General features: G+C 37.9%; 1 pseudogene; it reads left to right on the forward strand.

Moving 5' to 3' along the window:
• The window catches only part of LOC104452883, a 3585-nt pseudogene extending 468 nt beyond the window's left edge, over positions 1–3117 (forward strand).
• Positions 3118–9406: the final 6289 nt, after the last annotated feature.

Here is a 9406-nt window from a genome sequence, read left to right on the forward strand (position 1 = left end):
GTCGTGTTGCGTGTCCGTGTCGCGTGTTGATACAACATAGGCGGTAGTGAGGGCCTCCATAGCCCTAGATCTAATTCTTTTTTACTTAATTTTGTTTTTAAAATTAAATTAAATTAAATTATTTGTATTAAAAATCAAATTTGTACCAAAACGACATCATTTTTGGATTATCTAGCCACATCAGTACCACATGGATTTTTTTTTTTTAAAAAGGAATTACCACATTAGTAAAAAATCTCACCGGAAAAAATCACATCAGCTGTTTGGCCGGAAATTCTCGCTATTGACACTTAAGTGTTTCTTTCTTCTCCGATCTTGACATTTATGTATATGCTTTGGAAGTTTTGGTACTTATATATCCACCCGTATTAAGTTTTAAGACTTGGGGTGTCTGAGATAAATTGATTTGACTGATTCAACCGATGGTTTCATCATGCCGGAGCTAAAGAGAAATTATTCTCATGGGTTTTCTTCCTAGAAACTGGGCCAATAACCCCGTCTTTGCTCTTTTGGATTTACTTTGTAATGATGCACATGCTATATTTGCTCCGACTTTTAGCTGGTAATGATATCCTGCTTTCTCGATAAAAAAAAAAAAATCTATTTTTTGTGATTGGTATCAAAGCTGGAGTCATTCTTCGTCATCAGCATGACATAAACTCTCTATACATGATTCGACGGTGTGTTGCTTGCTAAGTATTGATAAGAGCCCTTGGTTGTATATGTGAGTAGCTGATCAACCACGGAGTGCCTCAGAGTCAAATGAAGGCGACGGTCGACGCGCTGATGGGATTTTTCGATCTGACAGATCAGGAGAAGAATAAGTTTCTAGGGAAGCACGTGTTGGATCCCATAATATACGGGACGAGAATTAAAGCTTCGATCGACAAAGTGCTCCTCTGGAGAGATCTTCTGAGGATGATGGTGCATCCAAAGTTTCACTGCCCTCCCAAGCCAGAAGGATTGAGGTATCCATTCTCTCTCCCTACCTCGGTTTTGCGTGCAAGTTCTCAGTTTGCATATACGTACTGAAATTTCTGTTTTCTTGATATCATTTGTCTATTTAGTTCTTTTCTTCTTTTTGTGGGTGAGTGATCATTAGGTTACAAATAGCGGTAATGACAACTATATTTCCTTACTGTAGCTTTGATGCTACAGTCCAAGCAGCAACTGAACTTTTCCCTTGTGGTGACATTTTTTTGTCAATCGAGTATAGAATGAAAATACAGAATCTTGAGAGAGCGAAAAATTGAAGAGTACGTACGCTTCTCACCATGTAATGCTAAAATAATGTTCAGAGTTATCAATCTTTGGCTTGGTACTTCAGAGTTATCAATGCATCCAGATCTTAGTGCACAGTGTAACATTGTCAGGTACATCAGAAAAAGAAAACATGATGAGGAACTTGAACAAATTCTTCTTGGTAACACAAGAATCCGAATCTTCAACTTGACTATTTCCAATCTCTGTCTATGTATAAGACTGTCCACTTGGTTGGCAGATTTGAGTTCCAAAGTTACCGTAATACGACACGACGTGATTTAGATACTAGATTTGCCATATCTACAGGAAGCAATTGACCACTCAATTAATCATGTGGGATCTGAACTTGAACAGCCTCAATCCATCTGATGCGCAAGCTCTTCATCATCTTTGGTTCTGGTTTGTTAGTTTTGTATAACAGACCTATATTTACCTAGGAATCTGGCAGTCTTGAGATATAGCAATGGAAAGTACGCGATTCTTTTGTTAGGATACCATTATTTTGGATCATCTTGATGTCTGACAAGAACAATTTTATATGCCTAGAAAAATAAGCAAAGTGTGGATTCAATGTGATAGGGCAAAATGATTGGTAATACCCCAGATAAAAGATAAGAAAGATAGAAACCTATGAAATCCCTAAAGATGAAAAGAATTCCACCACGGCATTTCCTCTGATAAATGAGAGCAATATTTGTTGCAGTGAAGTTTTAGCAGAGTACTCTGTGGAGCTCCGGAAATTAGCCAGGGAATTGCTCAAGGCTATAACGGAGAGCCTAGGACTCGGATCAGGCTATATCGATGAGGCAATGAACATGGATTCAAGCCTACAGATATTAGCAGCGAATCTGTATCCGCCATGCCCCAGCCAGAACTTGCTATGGGCCTACCCTCGCACTCGGACTTTGGCCTGTTGACCATCCTCATGCAGAATGACATTGGCGGCCTCCAAGTGAACCACGGCGGGAAGTGGGTCAAAGTTGATCCCATTCCGAATGCCTTTGTGGTCAACACCGCTGATCAGCTCGAGGTAAACATACAAAAATCCATGTCTTATCTGTCCTGCAAGAGAGGTCCAATTAATTTATCTGTCCTTGGTTTAAAGAAGGAAAAATTTTATACATAGAACTATAGATGCAGATACAGTGTAGGTATTTATAGAAGGAAAATTGTTATACATAGAACTATAGAAAATACAAGTGTCTTAAAAATTTGCTGAAACGTACTCTATGGTCTTTGTTTCTTTAAGCAGATATTAATCAGTAAAAAAGTTGATACGAATCTCTGTGATTTACTCTTGTTTCTCCCATCGAACAGATCAAGCTTATTACAGATACTATTTTCTTTTTGTTCTTGACACTTTTCAACTGTGCAAGATTATGAGCAATGGGAAATACAAGAGCGTTCTGCATCGAGCTGTCTTGAACAACAAGACTACAAGGATATCGATCCCTTTTTCTATTGGACCATCGCTCAACACTGTCGTTGTGCCAGCGGAGCAGCTGGTGGATGGCAAGCACAACCAAGCCACATACATCTCGAGGAATTACAGGGACTACCTGAAATTTAAACAGAGCAGGGTACTCAATAAAGGGTTGTGCCCAAATCAGGTAAAGATATGATTTGTGTAGCCTATTGTTATGCTATATTATGTTAAAAATGGATGTGATTGTCTCCTGCTTCTAGTCTGTTTGGACTCTTTGGAGAGCAACCTGATGGAACGTTTAATATTACGTGATGCATTGTGCAAGAACCATACAGTACTGTGGATGTAAGCTAAACCTTCCTGAGATGTATCTTCTTGGCATAATAAATGGAAGTGAGAACTGCATAATGACTGATTAAACACCGTAAGTTTGTAGTGCTATACCAAATTATGATGGTTGGTCAGCATGAGCATGCAAATTTGCCTGTCTAGATTTTCACGGAAATGGCCACTTGATTGGGCAGAAAATATCGAATACTCGCTGCAACTCAAAGAACTTGTTTCGAATATAATCCCCTTGACAAAAATAATGATATGTTTCTTGAAGGATAAGAGTAGAGGTGTTAAATGGGTAGACAACCCATTTATCGACCCATATTTGCTTAAATGAGTCGTTAATGGGTCAGCCCTTTTTTCCCAAGACACCCATGATGGGTTTTAAAAATAAAAGGACTGGATCTTAAATGGGTCTACTATATATCCATTTAAGATTCATTTACCAACCCATCAAAATAAACCTAGTAAGAGATGTGTACAATATGAATCAACGGTCAAGATCAAAATGAACATAAGACGGACGGTGAGCATTAGATATGGTGGTTAATCAAAATAGGAAGATAAAATTTCAATTTGATCCAATGGTGTGTGTAGATGGGGAAAGTAAGGTAACCGAAAGCAACCGCTGGATTAATTGACAACCAAGCAATCAAATTTTATCAACAATGCGTAGCATAGTAGGGGAAAATCCCCCTATATTGCCGGCCACCTAAGGACTTGATTGAGCATACGACGGTTCGTGGTATCATCCATAGAGAGGCTATGTGATTTGCATGTGAGAAAAGCATGTGCACGGCCCATGAACTCCTATGCTATGCGCTTATTCTGGTGCATGATAGTTCATGGAGATGCAATGGAATGGTCGTGCGGATGGCACATTATCTTGGTAGGTGACTGGCACATGATCGAGTCTTGTGAGGCATGTGACTATTGATCATGCAAGATGCACATGTGGCCATAAATTTCAAGGCTCGTGGAAGCTCGGGATCTTGTCACATGGTGACATGCAATGCTACTTATTTGTTATGTCCAGATCTTATCAGTCTCTCACAATTTTAAAATTATTCAAGTTACTATTAATGTCCTTACTATTCCCACATTCTTCAAAAGCATATTGTTGAGTTTATGGAGCTAGTTTCGAACTTCCATATTATTAAAAATTTAATTCTGGGCTCACCCTACCTTTCGGATCCAATTTTGAACTCCAATAATATAGGAAATTCAGATCCCGATCTTATCTTTAAAGTTCAGGTTCCAAGAATGTTGGAATTGTTAGTTCATTCTCATCTACCCTCCATGATCACGAATTTCCCTCCGGGCTACTTTCAACTTCACATCTGGTCCTGTAACATGGGTTAGTCCTAAAATCCAAGGAAAGTATCCTAGAAAAAAGATGCAATATAAATATGATGATGTAAATGATATTCTTTTTATGGGTTGGGATCCCTATTTCTGTGATGCAATATATAGGAGAGGTAAAATTTAGTTGTCAACATCTAAAAGACACTGCTTGTAGTTTGATTATGTTTGGAAAGTGTAATATAACAATTGAACATCATACTATAAAATAAAGTGACTCCCATGGAACATTATTTACATCTTGGATAATAACACTTAAAGATGGGCGGATTATGATTATTTCATTTGTGATCCAAACAAGCAAATTTGGTAGATCTGTCGGGTCAAATCTTAAATTTTTACCTAGTGTGGGTTTGGTTAAATTGATATTTTGTGGGTTAACAACTTTTTTCTGAAAGTTTGGATGGGCTCATAGGCTTGAGTTACATTTAAGATTTTCATATGCATCATACACTGAAGCATCTTGAAAGGGGGCCACGTCACTTGTTCGGTCCATGCAATATAAACATGATGCCTTCGCTTGAGAAGATCTCCAAAAAAGAGCCTAAGATTAAACCGATAAATATATTCAATTGAACTCATATTTATTCAAAAGTTTAAGACAATGGTTTATGGATCAATTGAGATATATGAATTGTTTCATTTACACCATATTACCGATGTAAGACTGCTTTCATCCAGCAACCTCATACATGCACCGTAACAATAAGTAGATGGATTAATGACGACCCTAATCAAAGAATAGACAATATATTAATTTAAAAAGATTATTATAACTTAAGCTCATACTGTGAATATTTCTCACGTACTCTATTCTATGCAATTTCTTTCGTTTTTTTTATTATTTTATAATACTGAGCATGAAGCTTAACGAGAAGCAAGACTCAACTCATAGGGTAGAGGGACGGAGGCAGTAGCCTTTTAGCGGCCTAGGGTACACAAGGGGAGATTTAAATGGCCTCTCCTTTCCCAGAATTGGACATATAAGAAACATTTTTTGTGTGTGTCCAAGTGATGTGCCACGTAGTCACCGCCCTAGGAGGCTAGACATTGGGGTTTTCATAATATTAAGAACAAAACTCAATGAAAAGCCAGACTTAGCTTACGGGATCGAGAGACAGATACAGTGAGCATATATCGGCCTAAGAACCATTCTTTATTATTTCTTAAAGTAAGATCAGTTGTAATTGCCGTCCTTCTATAATTTTATCTTTCATTTTCCACACGCCCACACACATTTCATCATCATCATACCCAATCTCTCAAATTACATAAACTCGAGGATAAATGTGTTATTAAAAAATTAGCATTATATTTCTACGGAAGTGTTTTTTCTTCGTCTCTTTCGGAAGATTTCTAAATTTTATGTAAATATAAATGAAGATCAGCTTTTTTATTCCTTTTGCAAAAAAAAAAAAAAAAAAAGAGTCAACCTGTTTTGTTATCCTAAAAATTTTCGATATATTGTACTACTTATGTTGGATAAATAATTCATATAAAAAAGCAAGCATATGGATAGTCAATTTCATATGGCAAAATCTTACTCATCAATGGCAATCGAAATTGAAGAAAAATTGAGTCACGTGCAAATGCATTTATGCACGTGCATCGGCGTATTATAGCAGATATCAATATCATTTCTCTCTTTCTCTCTATGAAGCTCTCTTTGGTTGCATATAGTAACCTTTCTATTCTCAGGAACAATTTCTATTTAGAAATAATTTTTTTTTTTCTATTTTACCCTATATACAAGTTTTTGGGCAAAAGAATGCCACTGTGGCATACTTGATTGGATTTGAGAAATATCGATTTCATATTTTGATAGGACACCTCTTGTTTTAATTTGTGGTCATACTCCCAAAGAGGTGATTGTGCATCGGTTCATGAAGGGTACATGTACAATAAATGTTTGAGAGGTGACTAATCCTAGTGGTTTAAACCCAAAGATGATGAATTCATAAATGTTGTAATATATTTTTGTCCCAACCAAATTTTTGGGTGAACCACCTAGAATTTGACTAATGGATTATTAAGCCTAAACTTAGCTCGGCTCTCCTAAGTCCATACCAATTCGTGACTTAAGTTCAAGTTATTAACATGCAATTGATTTTTAACTAGGAGTCGCCACTAATCTATTTTTGGTGGGTCGATTAGAAACTCAAGTAAAGTAACGGGAGATTTACTTTACTCATACGAACCAGAGATTTATGAGTTCGGGGACTTGGTTACTCTAAATTTCTCTAACGCCCTTTCGGTACCTATGATATTTTTACTAAGACTTAGACCCTCCTCCATCAATGGTACTCATTATTGGCGTGAGTCTTGTTTCTTAATCCATATTTTCAAAAGAGCCGCGTCTAAGTCGTTTATTAAGTTGCCATATAATGTGTCGAAATAGGAATAGATCGCAGAGGACCAAATGACCAGTTTGAAGGAAATAAAAAGAGAGAATTTGGAGAAAGATAGACTTGCTAAGATCAGTTTATTATTTCACACCCTGAAGGGACCAAGTACAACTGCTAATACAATTTATTTTCCTCGAAAGAACAAGTACTTTTCCATATCCTAGCAATGCTATCTTGAAGTTCCTTCCATAAATCAGCTCCAGATTACAACTCTTTTCAGACACAAATCTTTCCAACTCCAGATTACACCTTTCTCTTTTATTTTGAAAAAAATGTTTAGCAAGCAGCTTGAATTAATTTTAAGCTATTTCTCTAACATGTGAGGTGACCATGTGGGTGCGTAAACAATCAATTTAACATCCAAATAAAGCAAATAAATAAATAAAATGCAGGGACTTACCTCGTAGCAACGAAAACATCTGTGTTATTAGATCAGAATTCACATCGACAGTTCTAGATATGATATCTAATTAATACGTAATTTTTTTTTCACTTAATTAATGAGAATCATGCTTTATGCAATGCAATATAACTAAATGACCTAGTTCTAATGATAGGCAATTTCTAGTTAGGTGGACCTAGCAACAATCACTAAATGACATGCATTTCATGAATCTAACGCTATAGGACGTGCACATGATTTTTTTTTCTTAATAAGCATGAAATCTATCCTAATATGCAATGACGTGCAAAGAATGCCATAATTCTAATTTTTTCTTTTTTATTACGAAATTCGAAATTAAAATTGCCAAATAATTAAATGTGCAATTCAAATTTAAAACTAACATCCTAAATGAATGCATTTTTTTTTTAACAAATTCGAAATAAAATCCATATTCTAAATATGCAAGATAACATGAGATATTCTAAAACCAACCTAATCCTAATTCAAATTTTTTTTTGGATTTTTTCTTTTACAAAAGTAAAATTGATTCAATCAACATGATGGCAAATCAGTAAGGTAGGATCGATATCCACAAATTGGCGAATCATATTTTGTGCATGAGATCGGATTGGCCAATTTTTAAATAAATCATGAATCGAATCTCGGGCGTGAGATCGGATTGACAATTTTACAAGCGATTGTGAATTGGATTTCGGGCGCGAAATTAGACTGTCAATCCCAAATTTCAGAGGCAATCTCATGTCAAGCAATCTCAATCTTATATTAAGGAATAATTATACTAAAAAGAACAAGTAAAGTAAAATGAAATAAGGCAAATAAATAAAGGACAAACTACCTAAATTGATTTTTTTGCTTTTTACTTTTTCTTTTTCCTTTGTTTCCAAACGAGGGAGGCCGCCGTGGTGGGTTCTTAGTTGGGGTTGCAGTCACCGAAGTTCGGTGCTCCGGTGTGGACCGGCGGCGGGAGGATCGATGGCGAGCAGACCAATGGCAAAACAATCCGGCGGTGGACTCTGTGGCGTTGGTCAACAATAGAACAATACTTCGGGCGCGGGCAGCGGTGTGGAGGTGGGAGTAGCGTCGCAGGGGAGATCGCGGACGAGGCAAGGGAAGGAGCATCGTCGCGGATCGGCATGACGGTGGCTTCGTCGGGTTGGTGGAGCGGCTTAGCAGCAGCGGCAGCTTCGTGGATCGATGCAGTGCTCGCTGACTGTCGGAGTCACAGTCGAGGGAACAGATTCACGAGTAACAGATGGCTAGGCTTAGGTTACAGGCGAGATGGGCTGTTGGGCACCGGGGACAAGCGAAGCGACGGTGCGGAGGTGGGAGCAGCGTTGAGTCGTTAGAGCAGAGGCGGAGGCGTGTGATGACGCGGCTGCCGAGGGGGCGTCGCTGGTGACTTTGGCTTGCTGCGGTCGCGAGCTGCTGCAGCAATTCAACGACAGGCAAGCGGCGCTGCAACAGAGGGACAAGCGGCAGTGGCCGGCTGGGGCGGAAACGCAGTGGTGCAACTGCGGCGACGTGGGCGCAGGGGATCGGCTACGGTGGCGGAGGCGTCGAAGAAGATGAACGGCACCTCTTTTTTTTTCCTTTTTTTTTCTCTCTTCTCTGCTCTCTCACGTCACTCACTAGTTCTCTCTCTCTCTCTCTCCCTCTTGCAGATTGGTCACTTTTCTCTCTTTCTTTCTTTACTTTTCTTTTTGACTTTTCTTTGACGAGAGAGATCCCCAACGTGGCCGTATGTATCAATCTGTGTAGCCTCTCCCTGAAACCCTACGCAAACAACTTATTTATAGAGCGAGAATTAGATTTTTAATTTTTTCCAAACTCATATCCACAAAGATTCTTTTTCAAAATGCAATATTTGTTTTTCACATCTGCTCTATCCAAAAAATTCATCATATCCTAAAAAAATTTCAAATTCCTATTTTTCACGAGATTTTTTATAAGAAAAAAAGGCCTGGGCCAATTTGCTCGCTTCGTGGACTTAGTTCGGCTTGTCAATTTAAAGCTCAGAACCACTAATTCAAACCCATCTGTCACTGGTCCAATAAATGCAAAAAATGTAAATGCAACTCAATCTATATGCTATGCAATTAATTAATTAATTAATTTTTTTAGGGGTTAAAATTAATCCCTAATTTTTTAATGCAATAAATGAATAAACGGGTCGCCAAAATTTAGGTGTCAACAGTCGCCCCTCTTTGAAGG

This window comes from Eucalyptus grandis, chromosome 8 (assembly GCF_016545825.1).
Source record: "Eucalyptus grandis isolate ANBG69807.140 chromosome 8, ASM1654582v1, whole genome shotgun sequence".
In the NCBI taxonomy this organism is placed as follows: Eukaryota; Viridiplantae; Streptophyta; class Magnoliopsida; order Myrtales; family Myrtaceae; genus Eucalyptus; species Eucalyptus grandis.